The sequence below is a fragment of the Gigantopelta aegis genome, chromosome 10, assembly GCF_016097555.1.
Source record: "Gigantopelta aegis isolate Gae_Host chromosome 10, Gae_host_genome, whole genome shotgun sequence".
Lineage (NCBI taxonomy): Eukaryota > Metazoa > Mollusca > Gastropoda > Neomphalida > Peltospiridae > Gigantopelta > Gigantopelta aegis.
Window position 1 is genome coordinate 13645190 of NC_054708.1, and position 27823 is coordinate 13673012.

The window sequence follows — 27823 nt, forward strand, 5'->3', positions numbered from 1 at the left end:
AAATGTCAAAATGCTTTTTATTCATGAAGATCTCAATTACCCATTTCACTAATATCTGTATTCGGGATATGAAGGAATTTTCACTTTCGTAGATGCGCCATTTCCTATAGCATGCTAGGCAACTTCCAGCTGGTCACGGATATTCTTGGAAATTGTCTAAAACATAACATCTTAATGTTGGTACATCGTTATTTTCTCGTCAAGGATATCGTATTCTGCGATGTTTGCTGAAAAACAGGGGCATTAGCAAGTGTCGAGGTGTATGTGTGGCGCAGGGCATAACCGAAGACAGATGTAAACATTATTAACCCGGCGGCCTCCATTGTACAGAGCTATATACTAGTACTGTCAAAAGTGCAGACCTTTTGGAAGACTGTTTTTAAAACATATTATATACATAGTTCAAATGATTTACAGAACTCTTTAGTGTTTGAGTGAGATACAAAAATATAGCACTGGTGTAACTGTAGTGGTGATGGTGGTGGTGGTGATGATTATGATGATGATGATGATGGTGATTATATTTTATAGTTCATATATACATAGTTCAGATGATTTACAGAACTCTTTGAGTGAGATACGAAAATGTAACTGTAGTGGTAATAGTGATGGTGATGGTGGTGGTGGTGATGATGATAATGATTATGATGATTGTGATAATGATGATGATTTATGTTCGTAATTATTTCAAAACAAAGGTTCTAACTCGCAAAAATATGCAAACTTTATATTTTATACTTTATAAAATACACATTAAAAGAAAGAGAAAAAAAGATGTAATAGTTACAGTTTACACATTTCATTTTCTGATATATGTACGGACAAACTGATCTATCTACCTACCTACATACCTACCCACCCCCCGCCATACACAGTGAAACACACACTCTCTCACACACATAGTGACACACACATAGTGACACACACATACAGTGACACAGACACACACAGGCACGCTCGCTCGCATATATACGCGCTCACACATCCACGTACGTACGTACATACATACATTGATACATACACAAACATACATTCATACATACATATAAGTAAACGTGCGTGTGTACATAGATACATACGTCTGTTTAGTCAATTTATTATGCACATCTGAAAATCAAACGTCAAAAGAAATATACAACATTATGTATATTTTAAAATGAGGGCTAAAGACATTAATGTAAACATGCATTTGCCGCGAAACCTGCAGCACACGTGCAAACATGCGCACTGTGCGAGGCAGTTTAAACTGCGATATTAATGGCAATACAACTGATCTGGTTTACATTAACTGTCTGAATTTCCGCCACCCCTGGTGAGATATCTGCAATGTTCAGTCGTTTTAAAACTATAAAGCCAACTTTTGTGAGACATCAGAAACTGTTTGCGACATTATGTTCGTCGTCTGTCCATTCATACGTCCGTCCGTTCATACGTCCGTCCATCCATTAATAAGTTTATTAATTCAGATTAATTAATTCATTCATTCATTTGTTCGTTCATTCATTCGTTTATGCATTCGTTATTCGTTCATTACCACGACAAGCTATGTTTAGCAAAATTTTTAAAATAAAAATGTTGTCTAAAAACGTATTCTTCTTCTTCTTTTTCTTTTAAATCGTCTTCCTTCTGGTTCGCTATTTTCTCTGTTCACGTTTAAATCTCGGATCATAAAAATCTATAGTTATATTATAGATCACTGTCCGTGTCCAGCTAGTGTGAACCAGTTTCTGTTAGTTTTGTTATTTTAAAAATAATCTGTTGTTGTTTAAAGCATAGATATGTATGTAAAGCAGTGATTCGTGGCTTCCAACCCCGACACTGATATATGATCCAGGACAATAAATGTTTATTAAAAACAACAAACAAACAAAAAAACAAAACAAAACAACAACAATTCTACCCCCCCCACCCCCAACCCCCCCAAAAAACAAAAACAACAACAACAACAAACAAACAAACAAAAAAACACACGATGATAATCATATTATGATATTAACGATGTTCAATTAAAAAAAACAAAAAAAAAAAAAACAAAAGAAACCTAACCCCCATCCCCCAAATAAAACCCCAGAAATAATACCCCGCTAAAAAAAAAAAAAAAACCACACAAAAGAAAACAATAAAACACCCCCCCCCCCCAAAAAAAAACAACAACAAAAAAAACAAACAAAAACACAACAACAAAAACAACACCCAAACAACCCAAACAAAACAAAGAAACAACAACATACAAACAAACAAACAACAAGAAACAAACAAAACATAATTTTGTAGGTTAGTAATTATATAAGCTAATTTAAACGATTGGTTATCTAACCTAGGTGTGGAATTTTAGGCATTGTCCATTTCAATAATTGTTGAAAGATTTTCTCGTTTCAACCAGTGCACCATAACTGGTCAAAGGCCGTGGTATGTGATTTTGTGTCTGTGGTATGGCGCAAATGCATATAAAAGATCCTTTGCTGCATTATAAAAAAATGTAGCGGGTTTCCTCTGATGACTACGAGTCAGCATTACCAAATGTTTGACATCCAATAGCCGATGATTAATTAATGTGCTGTAGTAGTGTCGTTAAACAAAACAAACGTTATTTGTTCAAATTACATATGTGGTGGGTATCTCCAAATCGCGTGTTTAACTAATTAAAACAAAATCACCACCAATAACAACAATATCAGCATTATCATTATTATCAGCAGCAGCAGAAGCAGCAGCAACAACAACAACAATAAAAATAATAACAACAACCAACAACCACAATCTAACCATACTCGTCATTACTATTATATTTGCCACATGAACACCAGTAATTAAACAATGTTTTGGGGAGTCATTAAACAAACATCATTTCTCTCCCTCTCCTTACACGTGAGATAAACGGGAATTTGTGACTGATCCAGTTTCTGGTATTCGTAAATATCTCGCCTTTTAATTAGCCCCGCGGCGTTTAATCTCGGGTTAGACTGTATATAGATAACACGTAGATCTGCTTTCAGTGTCTAGGGCAGAAATATAACACTGCTAGGGCTCGAGGGGACTCCGATCATTAACTGAAAAACAAGGAGGTTGTTGTTGTTGGTTTGTTGTTTATATACTTATTTTCGTGCTTATTAAGGTTCAAGCACCCTGTCCTGGGCGTATACCTCAGCTATATTGGTCGATTGTCCAGAACAGTGGGTTAGTGGTTAATGAGAGAGAAGTCGGTGTACTGACCTTACATACCCACTGAGTCGTTAAAACTCGCTCTAGGAAGGAAGGAAATGTTTTATTTAACGACACATTCAACTCATTTTATTTACGGTTATATGGCGTCGGACATATGGTTATCATTCACACAGATATTGGGCTACTCTTTTCGATTAGCAGCAAGGGATCTTTTATATGCATTATTCCACAGACAGGGTAGTACATACCACGGCCTTTAATATACCAGTCGTGGTGCACTGGCTGGAACGAGAAATAACCCAATGGGTCCACCGACGGGACTGATATGCGAACACAGTATATACTAACCTTAGGTTATTTTTGTTTAGCCTATATTAGGCTTCAGGCTTAAAAGGCGCATCAAATTTAGACACTTGTTTATTTTTGGAGGCATTTCATATTTGTATTTTTGGTATGGGGACACTAATGTGAGTCTTATTTTATTTTTCTGTATATTATATTTAATTAGTATCATGGTTCCTTTACACCAAATGATTTCTTATTGCCAATAATGTTAATTGTTTCTAATAAATCTGATATAATCAGTGTGTAAATCCCTTCAGTCAGTACACACATCAAAAAGTGTGACATTTTACATTTAATTTACCTGGAAGAAAACTGGCTGTTACATGAAAATTGTTAATTTGTTTTATTAGTAACCATCTTTTGTGCAGAAAACAGTATATTAATTTTAATTGTACCATGCCACGTGTGTTCATTGTATAAATCTCTGGACACATGGCGCAGTCTAGATTCTAACGCCAGATAAATTTAATGACCTAAATATGTGTTAAGGGTTCGGATTTCATTTCTAGTTTCTAGACTTCAATAAAGTTTTGGTATATATTTCTAGATTTTCGAATTGTGCCGTGTTTTGGATTATGGTTTTAGTTTCTAGACCTTTATGGCATTTTGGATTACCCTATTAATTTCTACAGTTTTATAACCATGGGCTACGACTATGTATTCATTACCAATGCACCAATACTGGTTTATGGAAGGCTGCATTGACACATATACGTGGAAAAGTGCATTTAAAAATTATTTTGCTGTTAATCGTCATGTTGCGTGAAAAGAAGTATCGAATGAATGAATGCATGTTTAACGACACCCCAGCAGGAAAAATACATCGGCTATTGGGTAATGAAAACAAACAAAGCGATGATCAACATCAATATACAAATTTAAGATTTAAACAAAATCACAGTGTAAAGAACCACGCAAAAACACAAATATCACAGATAGATACTGACTTTTACTCAAAATTTATTTGTGCTGTATTGGCCATTCTCAAAGAGAATGTTACACTCCTGCACCACGGCGAGGTTACAGCACGCGCAGGGGTGTAAAAAGAAGTGTGCATAAGTATGTAATATTCTTGCTTCTTATTACAAAATCAATATCATCATCAGCAGCAGCAGCAGCAGCATCAACATTGTTATCATCATCACCACCACCACCATCATCATCAATCATAATAATCATCATCATCATCAATCATCATCTTCACGATAATCATCTTCATCATCTCTATAATCATCATTGTCAATGTCATAGTCATGCAAATATGATACGAATTTTCACTTACAATTTTTCTTGTTTGTTTCAGTCATGCTTGAAACTTGTTTCACCACAATATACATGTAATTCGGCCAGACAAAATGTGATGTGTTGATTTTTTTTAACTCGTATGGATACAATGTGATACACACCTGGAATTAATATTTGGCATGCATTTTAGGAATGTGCTTCTTGCTCTAGTTTAGTCACCTGAAAATATTCAAAAGATGCTGATATTTAAATACAGAAATCCGATTGATATGTTCAGGCACTCGATAGCATTTTTATTTTTTTCAAAAATAAAAAAGATAATTTTAAGTAAGTATCTGACTTTATAGTGTGCATAGCATAAATGTTCGTCATGTTTAAAATAACCCTAAACAATTAAAGTTTGTTTTGTTAAACGACACCACTAGAACCTATTGATTCATCAATCATCGGCTAGTTCATGCCAAACACTTGGTAATTGGGACGCGTAGTCTTAACAAAGAAACACACTAGATAACAAAACACGAAAAAAATACAAATAAAAGAAGAAATAAAAGAAGAAAAATTAGCACACACTTACATAATAAATGTTAAAGAAAATAATAAAAATAACCCAAAAACCCACAAAACAAAACAAAAAACCCAGACAAATTATATTCAGACACTTACATAATACACGTTAGACAAATATCAACTGTAGTCTATAAATTTAACAATGTCGAGACACATTTTTGACTGATATTCTGGTTTTGTGCCGAATCCCTCAAAATGATCCTACGATTTATCAAGCCCATCTTCCTCCATAGTTTACCATTAGTTCCGACATCAAAGCATTCATTACAAGAAGGCTCGGGACATGTTCTAGTACAACACCATGTGCTCGGTTATTTAGAAATGTTCCCCAGAAGCATTCAATGGCTCCATTCCCCAATGTTTGTAAGCACACATATCACGTTTATGATGGCGGCATTGCAGCAATGGGTGCCGATCTTTAGAGTCGTATCTTGTGCTATCTGTGTACATTGCGTTGAGTGGTCTCAATGAGTGAGAGGCAATTAGAACGAGATACGGAGACGTTTATCGGTTTTTCTCTTGTGTTTAAGACGATAGTGCACATGAAAAAGGAAAGTGCTGTTTTGATGTTGTCAATAGTCTTAAGACACATAGTCTGTTTGCGGGTGCAGGATACTAGTAAGCAACTCGATGCATCAAGTTCAAAGTGTATTCTTCGTACATTTGTGTATTTGTATTCTTAAAATGTTATGCATAGTAATTATTTCTTTCTTTCAGTATTTCTTTCATCATTTACTTTATTATTTATTATTTCATTATTTATAAATAAATAAATAAATAAATAAATGTATATATTTTTTTATTTATTCACTTATTTATAATCGCTTACCTGTTTATTTATTTTGTAATGTAACTTTTAAATGGTGAACGTTTTGTGTTTTACGGGAATAGCTGGGCTCAAAATTAAATTAATCCCCTCTTCCAGGAAATGTTGATATAAACATATTTATAATTTTTACAAATTTTAATTTAAAAAAAGAACATATGTTTTTCAAAACACGCCTGTATTTGAACAATAATGCACTACATTCTGAAATTTTATTCAGTTTTTACAAATACCTATTGTGAAAGCTGCTCTGTATAAATTATTTCTATTTGAAACCTAAATTGTGTTTAATAAATTAATCGCAGTACTAGCATATTCAAACTAAAGTAATGAATATTATTTTAAATAAAACATTTCCTAAAAGGTTGACAAAAACAAACAAACAAACAAACAAAAAACTAACAAAAGGAGACATAGATGTTTTGTCCTCTGGTAAACTAAACTCGCTACAGATTTCAACAAATCAGTGAATCACAATATTTCAGAATAACCGAAAAACAAATTCTGAATGTGAACCGTGAACCATATCCATATTTTATTTTGTAGTCGTTGAAGCATTTGTGGGATTCCATGCATGGACGTTACGGTACCACCGTGCTATTTCCCTTCTAGCTGTACAGTCACGTTTTACGACGAAGCACTTCTTAAACTATTTGGTTAATGCCTGCCACTCTGTGGCTCACCAGATACTTACACGAAAATATAGAGCTCCTCTGTGGAATGCCCAGACGAGTATTGTCGACAAATACCCTTCACCAGCCACAGATGGCACACTATTATTATTGCTTTTTTTTCAAGCCAAGAGAATGTGTCTTTTGTTGTCATACACTCAACAACGTTTGTGTGTTTAACTGCTGTTCATTGTTTGGTTACATTTAGGAACATTCTTCTACATATAAAATATTATTCTGAATTCTACTGAAAACCCATAAATAAAATATTTTAGGATTTAATGGTCTGTCTGTCTGTTTGTCTGTCTATCTGCCTACCTACCTAGCTACCTACCTACTTATTTATCTCCGAGAAGAAAACAATAAAACAATTACCTGATTCTGTATACCTGGATGTATTCTGGTAGGTAATAAATAGCCCCAAAATTGTATATAAGTATTAGAGCTATTGTGTGTTTTATAGCAACCTTACGCATGCAATACCAATAACAACTGAAGATAGTGTGGGGCGTTTCCAATGGAGTTCAGTGCGTATAAATTAAATAATAAATAACGATGACACTTAAATTTCTTGTTACATAACATTTCCTGCTTTGAATATTAAAGATGTAAAATCAGCTTACCATTTTTAAAGGTCTTATGTCAAAGTTGAAACTACAAGTAATTAGTGTTATAATTAATTGTAATAAATTATTACAAATTAATCGATCCCACTCATAATTTTTCCATTATTAACTTTAGAACAATAATTTTAAAAAGTCTTGCATTAGACGACAAGATGGGTTTCCCGAATAGTTTGTGGCTAAATATAACGTTACCACCATCTTTGTTTCTTTTGTCACTTGACTGCAAAGAATTGTGTGTAAATTTAGTATGTTGAATGTGTACGCGTAAAAACAGTTACGTCATTATTTAATGCGTGTGACACACTATTGCCCCTAAAATATTTGTTTCTACTATTTCGTTTATAGACATATAGCTAAAGGTATAAACCGTATATTTCAAGGCAAAAATTAATAAATATTTTTGGCAGGAACCACCATTATTTAAACTTTTACATAGCTCCTTTAACATCATTTACTCTATACCAATGTAAAATTTAAAAAAAACCTCGTGTTTTATTACTATCGACGGTTATCTTCAGTTGCCTCTATAAAACATGATAATCTGTAACCCCGAAAATGAGACTGCGCCCGATCCTGAGTGTTAAAATGAACCATAATATATTATGTGACCAAGATTAGTGAGTGCCTGTGTATAATCAAAGATTTAGAATAATAGCGCGTGAAGGCAAGCAATTTATTGGCTACCAATCTATCTTATAGTTGCATCAGTATTACAATATTAAACAATCTTTGAAAACCGTCACAATTAAAAATTACACACAATAGGCGAGGTATAGAATGTTTCAACTGTAAATGTTTCAACATTATAAAGTTACAAACACATTAAATGAAAAGTTTCAAAACCTAAGAAATATTTTTAGACAGAGCTAAGAGTTTAGCTACCGAAATATTTCAGATTAAAGCTATTTTCACAAGAATCTGTACATAATAATTGTTACCTTTTATTTGATGATAAACTTATTATTTTTATGTAGTCATACATCTAGAATGTAACAAGTAATACCTTTTATCCTGTAATCCTTACACACACACGCACACACACGCACGCACGCACGCACACACACACCCTACACATACTCACACACACACACACACACACACACACATACATACATACATACATACATACATACATACATACATACATACATACATATATATATATATATATATGTTATTACCAGAGTGTATTTCGGTATCGTCAATATCACATATTAGGAATAAAAATTGTATTATGCGAGCCTCTGACGAACATAATACATACATTATTTTCATTTCTAATATATGATATAGACGATACCGAAACACACGAGGGTAATACTCTATCATATAATCTCAGGCTTTAGCTGTATACGCAACTTCAATTCCAGTCAGCCATTACTCGATATTCAAGGTTATAATATGTGACGTGGATGTCTTTTTTAATGAAAATTACGTCAAACTCCATTAACGTCATTTTGGATGTCCTTACATAAAAAAATAAACTAGTGCTTAACGGTTTTTGTTTTCTGAACGCTGGATAGCGTTCAGTGTAGTTGCTGATGAAATGTTTTTGTTTGATGACTATAAATGCAGAATTTCTGGATATATAAATTATACGGTTATTACTGTCTTTGAAATCAGCTTTATCCTGCTCAGATGAAATTACGTATGCCACTCGGCAGAGCCACACCGCATTCTCCATTTTAACCTTCGCAGGATAAGTATGGAATCCTATGGAATCCTAGCTTTTGACAGCAACCAATTATTCTCTATAAATTACTATGACCTGTGTCGTATGTGGTATTTATGTAACGTTTTCTTTGTTGTTAAACCATATTTAAAATACGTGGATCAGAATATACTATAAAATAATCATCACTTGTTTATATTTGCAATAAGATTATTTTCTTAGTCATCTCGACAATAAAATATACGCGCTGTCGTTTTAGGCCAGGGGTTAATTGTTAGGCATTAGTGCTTAACTTGTTAAGTTTTTTCACACTTAGTAATCTCTAATTAAACAACACACCCGTGTGTCGTCGACTGGTCACGATGGCATACTGGTCAATTCATCAAGCTGATAGGTAGTGGGTTCGCACCCCTGTACCGGATCCACCCCGGAGGGAGAGTGGGGAGATGTAAAATGACTGTAGCTATTTATATCTGGATAACCACTATTATCTCTGATACACAAGGCGTGTGACCAGGAGAGCGTGCTTTATCCTCAGTTGGATATAAATACAGAAATCAATTTATAACGAAAATGATGTAGTTATTAAAGAGAAATTTATTTATATTATAAATCTATATACATGTATAGATAGTGTTGAGAATACGTTGGAATTCCATCATCCATTATAATCGGTAAACGCTGACCGATCAACTTTCGATTATATAATCAGGTACAATTATAATAGGAATTTGAGAAATATTTGATTTATCAGGACCATGTACCTATTGCCTTGCTTTTAAACGAGATGGGGGTTGGGTGTAGCCCAGTGGTAAAGCGTCCGCTTGGTACGCGGTCGGTCTGGAACCGTCGGTAGGCCCATTGGGCTATTTCTCGTTCCAGGCAGTTCAGCACGACTGGTGTATTAAAGGCCATGGTATGTGCTATCATGTCTATGGGATGGTGCATATAAAAGATCCCTTGCTACTAATGGAAAAACTGTGGCGGCTTTCCTCTCTAAAACTATATGTCGAAATTACTAAATGTTTGACATCCAATAGCCGATGATTAATAAATTAATGTGCTCCAGCGGTGTCGTTAAACAAAACAAACAAACTTCTTAAACGAGGTGATAAACTACACATTTTCTAATTTTACGTTTAGTACCTATTCAATATCCGTTTCCTTCATGTCTGCATGGGAATATGCAAAACCCCCATAAATTTGTTTTTATCAGTTCCATGATCTAAACTACAGGAAAAAGTACAATCAGTATTTCCCCCGATAATCGATTATGACGTTTTTAAATAATCGATCATCACATCGTTTGAACACAACCGATTAATATTCAATTACCATCGATCACTGGAATATTACTACTGGTATCTCTAGGAAGATACAATTGCTTTTCAAAATCGGAATGACAAACCGGCCTCGGTGGCGTCGTGGTTAGGCCATCAGTCTACAGGCTGGTAGGTACTGGGTTCGAATCCCAGTCGAGGCATGGGATTTTTAATCCAGATACCGACTCCAAACGCTGAGTGAGTGCTCCGCAAGGCTCAATGGGTAGGTGTAAACCACTTGCACCGACCAGTGATCCATAACTGTTTCAACAAAGGCCATGGTTTGTGCTATCCTGTCTGTGGGAAGCGTAAATAAAAGATCCCTTGCTGCTAATCGGAAAGAGTAGCCTATGTAGTGGCGACAGCGGGTTTCCTCTCAAAATTTGTGTGGTCCTTAACCATATGTCTGACGCCATATAACTGTGCGTCGTTAAATAAAACATTTATTTATTTATTTCGGAATGACAAAACCGTTAATCGCGATTAAATCTGTACAATTGAGAGTCGAATGGATATTTAGCAAAATAGTGGTTGAATCTACGAATGTCAATTCCAAACTATAATAGAATAGAATAGACTTTTAACGACACTCCAGCACGAAAAATACATCGGCTATTACTTTCAAACTAGTTTATTTACGAAAATCAAAATATTAATCTTTAGTTATTATGAAAATGTTCCTCGTGTTAATATTCCTAATCCGTTTACTTATGGCTGTTTGCGAGCCACCAAGGAACTCTCGAGGACCAAAGCCATCCTCGGTTAAACATTAGCGAGATTTTACTTTGACGCCACCGCGTCTGACTTTGCCCATATCTCCGCGCTGGGGCGTAACAGGATTTCGGCGTTTCCGCCGGTTCTTCGAGGGTCGCAGAGTTCTCAAACGGAGCCATGAAAGACTTTGGAAAATTTATTATGTTTGGCTCGGTGTAACCTTAGATCCGCCCATTTGCACGGCAATACCAACTTAGTGGGGGCCCGAAAGTGTAATTAAAAATGTGAATAAAAGCGCGGAACATGCAGTCTTTTTTATGAACATATCTGATGAAATTTGAAAATGAGAATGATGTAGATACGTAATAACAACTCCAGGTAGTAGGAAGATTTTACAGACATTGCTTATAGAGAAAACGAAGTTGAGTTTGTGTACTGGCGAACCCAGTGACGGGGTTCACAGGGGATTCGTGACTCCAATCCCGTTTGAACTGCCCCCTTAATTACTTTTTGCGGTTTTAAAAAATATATAACCCACAATATACAACACTATATCGTCCAGAAAACGTGCCTCTAAGGATTTTTATTTACAAAAAACCCCGGGGAGTAAGCCCCAGGACTCCGACAAATATTCGACAAACTCAAATTGCCATTTTTAGAATTGTGTGACCCTCCTTTACAAAATCCTGGACATGCCCATGCTGTGCCTTTTGATGAATGGCTTTAACATTTAAAATTAGGATTTTTGAAATCAATAATCTAAATATTGACAGAATTCTGTGTTAAATTGAAATATTCCAGGAACTAATATAATAGTGAAGAGTCCAACTTAGTGTTCCAATTGAACTCAGCCAATGCACCACAACTCTGACTTTTCAAAGGCCCTGGTATGTGCCACCCTGTATGTGGTATGATGCATATAAAAGATCCCTTGCTACTAATAGAAAAATGCAGTGGGTTTCCTGTCTAAGACTATATGTCAAAATTACCATATGTTTGACATCCAATAGCTGATGATTTATAAATCGATGTGCTCTAGTGGTGTCGTTAAACAAACTAACTTTAACTTTTCATCAGGATGGACTCAAGAACTTGCTAGTTATACCTTTAATATCTCTTTAATATCTCTTCTTTTATTACACATAAACACAAACATCAAAACCCAACACATTTATATCAATTCCACCACTAAATTGGAGGAACAATTCTAGTTAACAACTTCCCCGCACAATCGATTACGGATTTTTATAATCGATCATCACATCGTAAGAGCCACACTGGTCAATTTTCGATTATAATCGATCATCGATACATCACTACCGCTATACAAGACTAGATCTACGTCAAAAATCCAATTCTACCTCAGCACGATATTAGTATTTCCTCCAACAACCATCTATCATACATCTTCGATCATGTAACTTCATGAATGTTGTTTTCTGTTTTTATCATTTGAAGCCGCTTTTTTGTTTACTTTCCTCCTTATTAACCTGTTTTACCGTGTAATTCCTTTCTTCCACGTAATCTATCATTACACCAGCGGTCTCTTCCCCCCACCCCCCCTCTCTCTCTCTCTCTCTCTCTCTCTCTCTCTCTCTCTCTCTCTCTCTCTCTCTCTCTCTCTCTCTCTCTTTTCTTGGCATGCGCATACTTTTCTTTTTATACACAAATACAAGCCATTAATCGTTTGTAGCAACCTCTGGAAAGCCTGACACACGAACTCCGCTAATTACACTGCGCCATCTGCTGAGAGCTGCTGTCAGCACCTCCGTCTGACACCGACATTTGCCGATGTAGCCGGCTGACGCCGAACCGACAAGCGCCGCTGACGTCTTCTGGCGTACCTTTAAAATAAACGAACGTCTCGCCCGCGTCGAGACCTTGATCGGGCTGAGGAACCTAGCCTGCGTTCAGAATGCATATGTTGTCGCGAGCGCTTGCTTTAGCGTTATAGGATTTGAAATAGCGGCCCGCCAAAAGCAAAACGCAGTCCATTTTTTTAAAAGACCTAGCAGGTGAAAATAAAAATTAAACTGCTAAAATTACAACATTTTTCAAAAGACAACTGTGTGTATGATCATAGCAGGCGTTAAGGTCTCACTACACCGATGACATCTGCCATTGAAACCCATGTTAAATTGCCAAACTTCAAACGAAGATTGCCAATAGAACGGGTTCTCATTGGCACTAACAACATACACCATTGCGAACATACATTATATAAGCATTTATTTTCACTCCAAAATTGAGAACATTTCCGTCTCAGTTTTTTTGCTATATGACGCATCTGACTGTAGTACCGGTCCGAACAGGTGGTTCATTAACCGATTCACTCCGGCTGTCTCTTGCGCTGTACACCCATGTCCCAAAAGGTCGATGCACAATATTACAAAAAAACATGAGTAAAATACAGCCAGAAGGCTTATCATCAAACATACACATGTACATATTGTTTTAATTCTTCACCATTTCCTAGAAGTGAATATGTGAACCATAACATGTGTCACAATTACGAACTATAGTGGACCGTGATCAATGAACTCTCACCCGGAAGTGATCTGTGTAGTGAGACCTAAGCTCGCGATTCTGTTATATTCTAATTTTATAATGCTGTAAAATATTTATTTTCCACACCAAGTCCCAAACCCTCCACTCATCCTGTGCTGTTTTATTTTCAACGGGACATGTTTTTTGTTCTTAAAAGGTCATATTTCTTTTGGCCTGCTATTTAAAAAAAATTGGTTAATTTAATTTCAGTTTAATTTTTATTTGATTTTCGTGAGTATATCCATTTTTAGGTTCCAGCACGCTGTTCCGAGCAAACACCTCAGCTATCTGGGCTGTCTGTCCAGGACAGGAGTTAGTGGATAGTTACTAGTATATTGTGGTTCATGAGAGACCTGCACATTAATTCGCATGTTTAGGAAGCGGACCTGGGAAGAAAGGAAGGAAGGAAGGAAGCAAGGGGCACTCTCCCCAAACTCTGTGATAAAGATTTTCCCACACCCAGTCGAAAATCAAATTAATATATAACTGCCCCCACCCCCACCACACACCCCGGGCCCAGTTATGTTTATCACTCCGATAGCCGAACCGGGCTGCGAACCAGCACCCACAAGCTTGAATTACTTATATCTTCCGACGACTACAACAAACAAACACACACACACACACACACACACACACACACACACACACACACACAGAGAACAAAACCCACAAAAACAACAACAACCCAAACAAGTATGGGTGATAGCCGATACCGGGATGCGAACCCAATACCTACAACTCTCTGCGACTGATGGCTTAACCAGTACCTCAACGTGGCTGCCTCCATCACATTCATTTAACATTTAAAGACTAGCGAACGTTTCACAACACCACTGCGAGCACGAGTGAAACGAAACGCAAGGGCAAGAAGAGAAAGCAATATCGGAAAGTATCCGCCGAGGACTCGCTGTCAGCGAATGTGTTCATTTATCTTATCGGAGAGCTCGAGAAAGGAGGCAACTCTAATCACAATTCTTTACATTTCTACGGACGTGTTGAAGGCGGGCCATTGGCACGTCCTTAGTGCTTAGCTTAGTCTTGTCGCCTTTTGACACATCCCCTTGGTGACCCGGTGCAGTGATACTCAGATCGTGTTTCCGGTGTCTTTTGTCTTATCGGGATCTAGGATATGAAGAAACAAAACTCTTTTTTATGGCTGATAGTTTATTTGGTTTGGTTAACAATACTGGTTTGTTAATCATCGGTTACTGTATGTCAAATATTTGGTAATTGAATAAATATTGTTTATAAAAAAAGAAGAGAACCTTTGCTAATTGTTTTACTCATTGTTTTAGAGGAAACCCGCTACATTTTACTGTTAGCTGCAAGGAATCTTTTTATATGCACTTTTCAATAGTCAGGACAGCACATATCACAGCATTTGATATACATGTCAATGAATGGATCAACCGAGAAGGTTCGACTCTTGGTGCCCCGTGTGGCTGAGAGGGGCAATATCAAGGTTGTACCATACCAAATAGAATCCTCTGGGCGATAATGTTAACATGTGTAGCAAAAATATGTATGCATCATGCCAACATTAGATATCTATGAACTATAAAACATTAATATTATGAAACCTTTCCAAAAGGTATTAACTGAAACAAGCTGAACCTTTCATAGCGCACACAATTTTAATACATACATTTAGTTTTGTAGGTGTTTCATACATAGAGCATAATACATGAGTAGCCGTTAGATACCAGTTATCTTACAACGAGTTGTTTTAAAATGAATCTAACGAGCGAAAGCGAGTTTGATACGTTTTTAAACAACGACTTTTAAAATAATTGTATCTAACGGGCACGAATGTATTATACTATTTCTTACATATCCTCAAAAACCAGGTTTTAAGCAAATTTTAAAATCTTTTTCAACTAAAAGTTGTTTACTGCCGTTGCACGTGTACCTAACTTACGCGTCACAGACCCATGATATGCTGTCATGTTAACTATACGTCACAATGTAATCGATTTCCATCGTGTAGTTTTTCATTGAATGTATGGCAGTGGTGATCTGGTCATCACCTAGCAGCAGCCAGTCGTATGCCTTGACATAGTTAACACACATACATGTGTAAACAACCATGTGTTATTAAAAATAACGCACGGTGTTCTCACCAACAGGTGTGTAAGAAACGTACTTAACATAGTGCTACTGGATGAAATACCATTACGCGCATCGCTCGTTGAAAACTATATTTTTAACAAAAGAATCTGCCACATTTATCACCAACTGCAATATTAGAGCATTAACGGCTCTATTGAAATATAATGCTTGATATTAATTTTAAATATTGATCCAGCCGGAAGCTATTTATTATGGCGCCAACTCTAAACAACCTCTTACAAAATCTTACACTTCATCACTGTTAACAAATATCTCGGTAGGTATCGCTCTGCCTATGATTTAGGAAAAGGTGTACTTATGTAATGTCTCTCTTACTGCAAAGTGGGCAGCACAACAATAACCATATATGACACATCTGACAGTACTAAACATCAACATGCAATTATTGTTAGTTCGATAACACATTAGGCTATGTTAATATATTATCAGAGCCGGTGTATCCTAGTATCACATGTAGCACCAGCTACAGGCCCCGCCAGACTGATACGCATCTGAGCAAGTTATTACCTTTCAAGAAACCTGTTGCCCTACTACTACTACAACTACAACTACTACTACTGCTACTGCTGCTTCTACTACTACTACTATTACTGCTAAAATAAATACTTCTACTATAGCCCGAGTACTCTGACCGTAAAAATCGGGCGGTATGTAGCCCAGTGGTAAAGCGTTTGCTTGATGCGCTGTCTAGTATCGATCCCCGTCGGTTGACCTATTTGGCCATTTCTCGTTCCAGCCAGTGCTCCACAACTGGTGTAACAAAGGCCGTGGTATGTACTATCCTATCTGTGGGATTGTGCATACAAAAGATCCCTTGCTGCTAATCGAAAAGAGTAGCCCATGGAGTGGCGACAGCGGGTTTCCTCTCTCAGTATCTGTGTGGTCCTTAACCATATGTCTGACGCCATATAACCGTAAATAAAATGTGTTCAGTGCGTCGTTAAATAAAACATATCCTTCCTTCCTGACTGTAAAAAAGCAAGACGGACATTTGAACTACTACTACTTCTGCTGTTGTTGTTGTTGTTGCTGCTGTCGTCGCTGCATGCTCAACTGTTACTACTACAACCCTTTGAGTGCTGCCGTTATTGGTGCTACAATTAATTACTAAGACAACTATTATAATTTATTCATTAATTCATTCAATAATTTGTCCTTTCGTTCGTTGATTTGTATACATATACATGTACTTATTCATTTAAATTTCTTTATAATTTCATTTGCTTCCACAAAATATTCAGCTGCTGAGGAATAAGATACTGTGGATAGCGTCTTCTCGCTGTATCATATGGCCAGCACCAAGTGCGGATACGTTAAGATGGCGTTCCATCTATCACCTTTGGCTAATCACTGTGGGCAACACATGACGATGAAAGGTTAAGACTCCAGCCATCCATTTGTACAAATTCTCAGATAGCTCGAAACCGCTCATAATGAGGCAGAGGTCTATTGGTCCACTTAATATAGATATCTGTTGTCAACACTTTCTATGAGCAGAACCGTGTACGGAAGATTCACATTCGAATCCGTTATTCTTATACTGAGGTAGCCGTGTACAGTTAGCTCCCTCGTATACCAGGTGCAGTCTCTGTTTGTTTGGGTGGATATATTGTCAATAAAAAAAACCCCACAAACATTTTGGAATTTTGGGCTTATTATTATGGAAGTCAGATCTATTCTACGCCTTGATCGACCCATCGACTCATCTATCAATTAATCCATAATCCACCCACCTGTACATCCATCCGTCAACCTATTCATCCATCCAACTATCCATCCACCCATATATTTAACCAACTATCAATCTAACCAACTATCAACTCATCCATATATCTAACCAACTATCAATCTAACCAACTATCAACTCATCCATATATCTAACCAACTATCAATCTAACCAACTATCAACTCATCCATAAATCTAACCAACTATCAATTCATCCATCCAATTATACATCCATCCATCCACCTATACATCCATCTATCCATCTAACCAACTATTTATCCTCCAACTATCCACCCAACTATCCACCCATCCTCCAACTATCCACCCATCCATCCACACCTCCATTTACCCATGATTCATCAATTAGTTCATCCATTCATTAATTCACTCACTCGTCCTTTTCTGTGTTCCGAGTTGAACACACTCAAGCCAAGGAACTGCGATGAAATATCATCCCGTAACGTACACACTTGATAGCGTTCTTTGACGAGTACCCCGCGAAACATACACGTCACCAAACTTTGCGCGCGCAATAAATAGTCCTTAGATTACACGCGGAGCGAGAGTGGGATATCGCGGCTAAAAGACTCGAGAGATTAATGTATCGTGATATTACCCGTCACGTGTACATGTGGCTCACACGTGCAGCACGCTCACTCGCTGCTTTCAAATGGCTTTCTGGCACGACCCGTTCCTCTCAACTACGTCAAATACTTCTCTTTTTCTACACAACTTGTGGCGCTGGCAAGCAAACGTTTGCTGCCTAAACGTCAATGCGTCACGGCGTGCAAATTAATAACAAAAATAAAAAATGAAGAAGAAAATGGGGGGGGGGGGGGGGGGGGAGAGCGAGAACATGTGTTTGCCTTAGTAATACTTGTATCAGCGGGTGCAGCAACAGCTAGTGGTGGTGCACCACAACTGGTCAAAGGCCGTGGTATGTGCTTTCTTGTCTGTGGGAAAGTGAATATAAAAGATCCCTTGCTGCATTAGGAAAAATGTAACGGGTTTCCTCTGATGACTATGAGTCAGAATTACCAAATGTTTGACATCCTATAGCCGATGATTAATTAATCAATGAGCTCTAATTACACAAACAAACTTTATATATACCTAAGAACTGTGTAAACTGTCTGTATAACAACTGTCTATGTTCAAATAACAACATCTAGCAAACAAAATAAACCTTGTTGGGTACCCAGCCATGTTGGTATTAAGGGTAATGAAAAGGCAGATGTTGCTGCCAAGTCTGCTTTGAATTTGCCCCGTGTCACTGTTGGAGTCCCCTACAGTGATTTTAAATTTCATATCAACCAATATATCTTATCGACTTGGCAAGATGATTGGGACGGTGCGTTTACGAAAAAGCTTTATTCTGTCAAGTCACTCTTGGGAGAGTGGGAGTCGTCCTACAAGCGGTGCAGGAAGGATGAAGTAGTCTGGTGCCGTGCCCGATATCGGCCATACATATTTGACGCATTCATTTATTTTAAAGAAGGACCCTGCTCCTCAGTGTTAAATTGTCACTGTACACTGTGCGCCACATTTTGGTGGAGTGTGATCATCTAAAGCCGACGAGAATTTGGCAACAAAAATGTTTTGGAATCCTTTAAATTCCATCCAGAATTAATTGTAAAGTTTTTAAAAACTTTGACTTCTATACAAAGTTTTAAAATATACTCACTTTGAGTTTTTGTATTGTATTATACAGCAGTAACAGCAGCAGCAGCAGCAGCAGCAGCAGCAGCAGCAGCAGCAGCAGCAGCAGCAGCAGCAGTAGTAGTAGTAGTAGTAGTAGTAGTAGTAGTAGTAGTAGTAGTAGTAGTAGGTGGTGGTATTAGTATTATCAGTGGTAGTAGTATTAGTAGTGGTAGTAGTAGTGGTAGTAGTAGTAGCAGTAGTAGAAGTAATAGGAATAATTGCTGTTGTGGTTGTAATACTAAGTAGCAGTGGTTGTTGTAGTAGTAGTAGTAGTAATAGTAGTGGTAGTGGTGGTAGTAGTGGTAGTAGTAGTAGTAGTAGTAGTAGTAGTAGTAGTAACTTGTAGTAATAACAACAGCAGCAGCAGCAGCAGCGGAAGTAGTAGTGATATGTAAATAGTAACTTAAACAATTGGATGGATTACAGTTGTTCAGACCCGTATTGAGGGAGGAGGAGGGGTGGGGAGAGGAGGAGTCTTGCAAGGTTAAGCAATGGTGGGTTGAATGCTGGGTATGGCCAGGGATTCTGTGAATAACTAAAATATCTACACGAAGAGGTACATGTCTGTGTTTAATTGATTGCAAACATATTTTATTGCATAAAAACAACAAAATTATTGGGCACAAGTTTGTACCTGTCTGTATTCGGGACTATCAGGAAAAGGTACACACTCGGAATACACGCGATCGGTACGTCTCATTCAGTCACGTGGTGAGTAATTAGCAGGTAAAAATATATGGCACGCATCTGTACAAGTGAACAGAACACTACTTCGAAGCAAGAAACAATCTCCGATAAATGTGCCATTTCAAATTCCTAATGTCACTTTTCATTTACGCTGTTGTTGGTTCCCGGTGGCGCTTGCCGGTTAATAATGCCATAAATTCAAACAAGGAAGTGATTTAGTGCGAACCGAAGCCACCATGAGGCATCGGCGCATAACTTGAACGAAAAGGGATCCCCTGTGCGCAGCCGTTACAACTTCGTTCAGGTTCCCCGGATGTAAATAGACTACTATGTTGCAATGTTGAAAATAGGAATAGGTTATTTAAAAAAAGAGAGAATACTTTAATGTATATTTCAAACGTCAAGGCAGTATAATGGTAAAGCGCAGGCTCTCGCTTTTGCCATTGTAAAGATGTCTGTCTAATAGAGCGTTTTACAGTATCAAGGCTAAACGGTCATGTAAATGTCTTCAAATGGCTGACAGTTACTGGCGCCGTTTCCTGTAATGCACACACATTTTGAAATCACAACTTCCTGTGTTTTTTAAGTTTATTTCGTTGGACTGAGGTGCGGTGAGTAAATAAATGAATGAATGAACGAACAAAGAAATAAATTCACTGATGAGAATGAATGGTTTAATGAATGAATAAATTAATGAAAAAAGAAGAAAAAGGTTTCTTTTGTTTAACGACACAACTAGAACACATTGATTTATTAAAGCATCGGTTAATGGATGTCAAGTCATTTTAACAGTCATAGAGAGGAAACCCGCTATATTGTTCTATTAGTAGCAAGAGATCTTTTATATGCAGCATCCCACAGACAGGATAGCACATACCACGGCCTTTGATATACCTGTCTCAGTGCACTGGCTGGAACAAAAAATAGCCCAATGGACCCACCGACGGAGATCGATCCTAGACCGACCGCACATCAGGCGAGCGCTTTACCACTGGGCTATGTCCCTCCCTCCAAACATGAATGAAAGAAGCAGACATGGAAATAAGCCCATGTGCAGGTTACCATACATTACGGGCCACTTACTATTACTATCGCACCACCCAATTTTCACTTGCTATTACTATCACATAATATGTGGTACATACAATAACCCGTGTACACAATTTTTGTTTATTTATTGCCTACCATAATACATCCAGTGACACAAAATCTTAACCTTAACACGACAATAAGCGCATGGTGCTTATAAAAGATATTTTTAGCCGATTGTGTAATCGAAAGTTGATCGATTGGTGTAAACCGATTATAACCGATTATCGACAATGGACTTCCAACTGATTCCCAACAAACAGATGCCCGTTTTGAAATGACTTCTCTAACCTTTGTGTTATCATATGCTACATAAATTCGAAAATTATGATACCTTAAAAAAAACTTACTTTCGGTACACTAGTAAGGTCTCACTACACAGATGTCATCTACTTTTTAAACCCATGTTCAATTGCCCAACTTCAAATGAAGATTGCCAATAGAACGGATTCTCGTTGGCACTAACAACGTACACCATTGCGAACATACATTATATAAGCATTTATTTTCACTCCAAAATTGAGAACATTTTCATCTGTCTTTTGCTATATGACCGCATCTGGCTGTAGTACCGGTCTGAACAGGTGGTTCATTAACCGATTCACTCCGGCTGTCTCTTGCGCTGTACACCCATGTCCCAAAAGGTCGATGCACAATATTACAAAATAGCATGGGCAAAATACAGCCGGAAGGCTTACCATTACACATACATATTGTTTTTATTCTTCACCATTTCCAAGAAGTGAATATGTGAACCATAACTTGTATCACCCGGAAGTGATCTGTGTAGTGAGACCTACAGTGCATCCCATACAGCCCAGAGGACATAAACACAGATGGGTCTTAGTGATGATAAACTGAGAATGCAAGCTTGTAGATGTCAAGATGCTATATGACATTATTACTAACAATATCGGTAACCCGTCCTTTCCTGTCCTGGACGGACGAACTGGCAGTAGTCAGAACTGGCGCCCATGACAGGCGTGCCTCTATAACATGTTGCTCTGAATGTGCACGTCAAACATCTTGAACTTGAACTCGAATAACCCGCTCTACTGGACATTGGCGTTTGACCCTTTAAAGAATGTCCAGAAGCAAAGTGTATATTGCTGAGAGATTCCTAGAGTTGTTAAAATATAACCCACAAAACATAAAGTGTCTGTGTACCGATTCATGGACTTAATACAATAATATTCACCAAACGAAAAGTTCTCATAGCTAATCCTGGACTTATTAAACTATAATCCACCAATCCAGGAGTCCTGCATAGCGACTCCTGGAGTTATTAAAATATCACTCATCAAACAAAGAGTGTCTATATTGCCCACCAAAGATTACGTATAGCGACTCCTGGTGTTATTAAAATATCACTCATCAAACAAAGAGTGTCTATATTGACCACCAAAGATTACGTATAGCGACTCCTGGAGTTATTACAATATCACTCATCAAACAAAGAGTGTCTATATTGCGCACCAAAGATTACGTATAGTGACTCTTGGTGTTATTAAAATATCACTCATCAAACAAAGAGTGTCTATATTGCGCACCAAAGATTACGTATAGCGACTCCTGGAGTTATTACAATATCACTCATCAAACAAAGAGTGTCTATATTGCGCACCAAAGATTACGTATAGCGACTCCTGGAGTTATTACAATATCACTCATCAAACAAAGAGTGTCTATATTGCCCACCAAAGATTACGTATAGCGACTCCTGGTGTTATTACAATATCACTCATCAAACAAAGAGTGTCTATATTGCCCACCAAAGATTACGTATAGCGACTCCTGGTGTTATTAAAATATCACTCATCAAACAAAGAGTGTCTATATTGCGCACCAAAGATTACGTATAGTGACTCTTGGTGTTATTAAAATATCACTCATCAAACAAAGAGTGTCTATATTGCGCACCAAAGATTACGTATAGTGACTCCTGGTGTTATTACAATATCACTCATCAAACAAAGAGTGTCTATATTGCCCACCAAAGATTACGTATAGTGACTCCTGGTGTTATTAAAATATCACTCATCAAACAAAGAGTGTCTATATTGCGCACCAAAGATTACGTATAGTGACTCCTGGTGTTATTAAAATATCACTCATCAAACAAAGAGTGTCTATATTGCGCATCAAAGATTACGTATAGTGACTCCTGGTGTTATTAAAATATCACTCATCAAACAAAGAGTGTCTATATTGCGCACCAAAGATTACGTATAGTGACTCCTGGTGTTATTAAAATAGTGTCCACCAAACGAAGTGTCTCTGTATAGCGAGGGGCGGGACGTAGCCCACTGGTAAAGCGCTCGCCTGATGCGCGGTCAGTCTATTATCGACCCCCGTCGGTGGGCCCACTGGGCTATATCTCGTTCCAGCCAGTGCACCACGATTGATGTATCAAAGGCCGTGGTATGTGATAGCATGGCTATGGGATGGTGCTACTAATGGAACAAACTGTAGCGGGTTTACTTCCTAAGACTATAATATATGTCAAAATTACAAAATGTTCGACATCCAAAAAGCCGATGATTAATAAATCAATGTGCTCTTGTGGTGTCGTTAAACAAAACTAACTGTAACTTCTAACTGTATAGCGACACCTGTATTCAATATTACCCACAAAAAGAGTCTCTGTCTAACGACTCCTGGGGTTATTAAAATATCACCCACCAACAGAATATTATCACATGCTAGCTGAATCTTCTCATTTAAATATCTGCAGAAAATATACTGATAAGACGAAATTATGAACAGTTTGAAATTTACTGTCCTGATAAGAAACTCGTGCGCGTATCGGCAGTATCGTGTAGTCTAACAGAGCGGTAATTGAAATATCAGCCAGTAATTAATATATCAACGCTCAGCTCAGTCGACACTCCAAACCAATTTTCAAATTAAGATAAAAGTCGCGTGCACAGTTTTTGCACATTATGAAGACAAAGCGTATAGTAATTTTCAAATTAAGATAAACGTCGCGTGCGCTGGTTTGGCACATAATAAAGACAAAATTTATGCTAATTTTCAAATTAAGATAAAAATTTGTGTTCACAGTTTCTGCACATTGCGATGATAAAGAATGTCGATGCAGGGAATGGCGTGAGTATGATATGGGGACATACACGCCTCGACTATAACGCTCCCTCATCACCACTTACGTTCACACACATCTAAAATTTCCCTTCAAAATTAAAGGTCTTTTAATGTAATTTATACTATTACTTACCTATAATGTCCATGTCATAAACCCATTTGATATTTACCATTATTAACTTGGTTAATACTATTTTGCTGCCAATGGGTCATACGTTTACAACCAACAATACTGAGCGTAACGTTTTGATGAGATTTAGTTGAAGTGCTTCACGTCAAATTACATTCGTGCCAATATAATCGAATATAATTGCGATTACCGGTGAGGCGACTTCAGAACTTTGATTTACTAAATATCGAATTAAAATGTTATTATAGAAGTGTTATAGGATAAATAGAATTCTCTACTCGTGATTTTTTAATTTTAATATGTAAAATATCAACATCGACAAATACTGATTAACATAGACTCAAAAAAAAACCAACAACACTCGTAACGAATCCTCTATTTATTACAAAACCTATACATCTAAGGATTGCATCCAATGTTGTCACCACCCCGTTTGTCTTTAATGCCTATTCTGTACTCGTTTCCTTTATCTGTGCATGGAAACAAACTAGATCTTGTATATAGTTCGACATTTAAATACATGCACTTTGGAATATAATTATTTAAAATGTAACTGTTTCTCATATTTCACTGTTTGTTTATTGTTATTTAGATCGTTTCATCACATTCTATTGCATCTGTGATGTACACTTCTTGTGCATGCTTTGTTTAATATTTATTTACAAGATAAAACACAAGTAGGTATGCAAATAGGCCGTGTGTAACTACATTAGCACGTGTCAAAATGCTCAGTGTCAAATTAGAGGCTACAGACTAATAAAATAAGATTTCGAAATAAATAATCTTAAGCGACATAGCTTACACAGCCTTGAAACTACCATATTTGTTTCTGAGAAAAATAAACCGTAAAAAGGGAAAAGAAAGAAGAAAAAAATACCTCTATGAGACTATTTTGAATGTTTTGCCAGCCGAACACAATTCAACAAACAGAAAAACCTGCAAGAGTTACTTTAATTTCACAACTTCATAAAAAAGACTGCTATCTTGTAAAATGGTGTCAAATTACCAATATCAATTTTGCAAGGTGGGTGATAAGGCCAGGGTCATATGACATCAATATACACTGACTGACCTGCAATTGACACGGACACACATTGAGTGTAAGATAACACCAATTGTATTGCATGTAAACATTGCAGATTAGAAAGAGTGTGTACAAAATAACATTACACAAGACTATTGACTACTAAACACATTACAACATAACATCAATGCATTTATATATGCGTGTTTGTGTTTGTGTGTGTGTGTGTGTGTGTGTGTGTGTGTGTGTGTGTGTGTGTGTGTGTGTGTGTGTGTGATGTACAGGCCAGTAGGAACGATATCTTGTGGGGGAACAACCTCTGGTGGAGGCGGGGCACAAACCATATTATTTTTATCTTTATTTATATAGTTGAGAAATCAAACGTATATTTTTGTCTTCAAATGGAGGCGGCACAATCTCTAGTGGGGGGGGGGGGGGGGGTGGGCACGGTCTTTAGTGGGAATAAGACACTATCGCTTCCTGATGTAAATATACGGAGTATATTCAAAGCGATTATTACAAGAGTCACACAGCCTACATCATTGCTCCGAAGTATTGTATTATTTCTATATGTCACTCTGGAGCACTCTCTGGAACTGGAAATAACCTAGTGAATCTACCAACTTGAAACCGAACCGATCTACCCACATAACTACACGCCACAGCACTACACACCACATCACACCGTGGCGGGGACGGGAAGATGTATGGTACAGGTTCCCGCCAACAGCTGCCGCACAAGGTTTTGTTTGTAACCGTGCTAATTGGGAACTATGTAATACAGCAAACATTGCTGGTGGAATTCCACCCACTACAAACTGGCTTCACCAGGGACAGTTCGGCTTGTTTTACAAACCTTCCGGGAGACTGGGAGTCTTCCCTCCATCCAGGCTAAAACTAAACAACTCTGGCAATTAGACAGAGGAGACATGCCAAGAGATCAGCAGATTCTCATCACAGGTAGATAAGGCAATTCTGCTTTCCGTCCGATCGTCTTTCTCAACAGTGGTTGGCCGACAGATGGCGCCCCGAGTCGCTCGTCAGGTGTCTCCAGGCAAATCCCATCCGAAATCCGGCGACATTGTCAGATTATTGGATTATATTTATACCTTTATATATTATACTAGAATAAAATGTAACCCTTGTTACACACAGGAGAGTTTACACAGAGTGTTATCAGTGGCAGATCTAGAAACTCCATTTAGGCGGGACCCCAGTGACATGAGGTGGAATGCCAAGGGAACTTTGGGGGAGGTTTGGAGGAGGATCGTAAAAAAATAAAAAAAATATATATAATAAAATTATAACTATCGCAAAATTTAGGGGGGGGGGCCGGGCTCTTGTCTCCCCCCCCCCCCCACACACACACACCGAGATCCGCCTCTGGTTATGAAGGATCTCCTCCGGTCTTGGGAGTGGCTGTTCCCTTACAGACGAGGCACTATTTTGCCTAATGCCCATTCTCGACACTGCATTGTGCAGAGATTACGGTCCTGACCATGTATTACGGTTTTCCCGGCCAGACTCATTAGCCGAGGCTATATACACGGCCACCGTGTATATAGCTACTTCTGTGCTTAGTAACAGAGATGGCTACTTCCATTACTGTTGTATTTATGAAATTCATCTTCGTACCAAATATTTAGCGCGATGTTGGTACGGTAGTTGACTGAACTTGAGCCCAAAAAGATCCTTGCGAAATACGGAGGAGAAAAAGAGGAGAAGTTAAAAAAAAAACGGTTAAAAAGTCTTACGTATGACATGCATATTATAGACACTAATATACAATATTTACGTTAATACAGGATAACAGACTAGGTACAATAGTGATGGACTCGTGACCGGTATTTTATGTTATTAGCTACTAAAGGGTTTGGTTGGGGGAACAGCTGCTACCTGAAAATGCGAAAAAATTCCCTTTTCTAATTCACAGAACACCTGTTTACGTTTGTTACCTGTCCCACTCCCAAACACAGGGATGAAGTGACAGGGTTACAAAACAAAATTATGCATGCATATATTACCATTTTGGTATACATATCGATATTTTGATTCAGTATTTACAATAGTTATTATCAAGAGGTTATATGTCTGAATATTAATGATACATATAGAAAAAAACGATTGTATAATAATGTTCTATAGCTGATCATTTTGGAACAGATAAATTAACTAAACAAAATTAACTAGGCCTATACAAAATGGGTTCTGCGAGATCTACTTATACACTCGCACCAACCCCCCCCCCCCCCACACACACACACACACACACACACACACACACACACACACACACACACACACATACCGTTTTTAAGAAATAGAATATCAAACAGAAAATGCTGAAAATCCTTACCTTACAATCCGTCAAATTACAAGCACAGCGGCCTGTTGACGTTGCTAAGTAAACGTCATATCTATTTATGACGTCATAGAGTGACAACCTTTGACCTAGCAAATTTAATTGTTTGTGATGAATGACATTATATGTTTGAATAATATACAGACCCGTACCCGGTAGGAGTTCG

At 37.5% G+C, this 27823-nt stretch overlaps 1 protein-coding gene and 1 long non-coding RNA gene across 4 annotated transcripts in view; one reads left to right on the top strand and one right to left on the bottom strand.

Moving 5' to 3' along the window:
* LOC121384283 lies at positions 1 to 27724 on the bottom strand. Of its 3 annotated transcripts, XR_005959371.1 has the most exons (4): positions 27652 to 27684; positions 14687 to 14828; positions 4793 to 4974; positions 1 to 227 (listed from the first exon to the last, which is right to left on the bottom strand). It is a non-coding gene; the product is annotated as an uncharacterized LOC121384283 (long non-coding RNA). The 3 variants fall into 3 exon arrangements; XR_005959369.1 differs by lacking the exon at positions 14687 to 14828 and having other exon boundaries at positions 27652 to 27724; XR_005959370.1 differs by lacking the exon at positions 14687 to 14828 and having other exon boundaries at positions 1 to 156; positions 27652 to 27723.
* LOC121384282 (paired mesoderm homeobox protein 2-like) overlaps positions 1 to 27823 on the top strand; it is a 59640-nt gene that overhangs the window by 19785 nt on the left and 12032 nt on the right. The gene's annotated exons all lie outside the window — the stretch shown is intronic.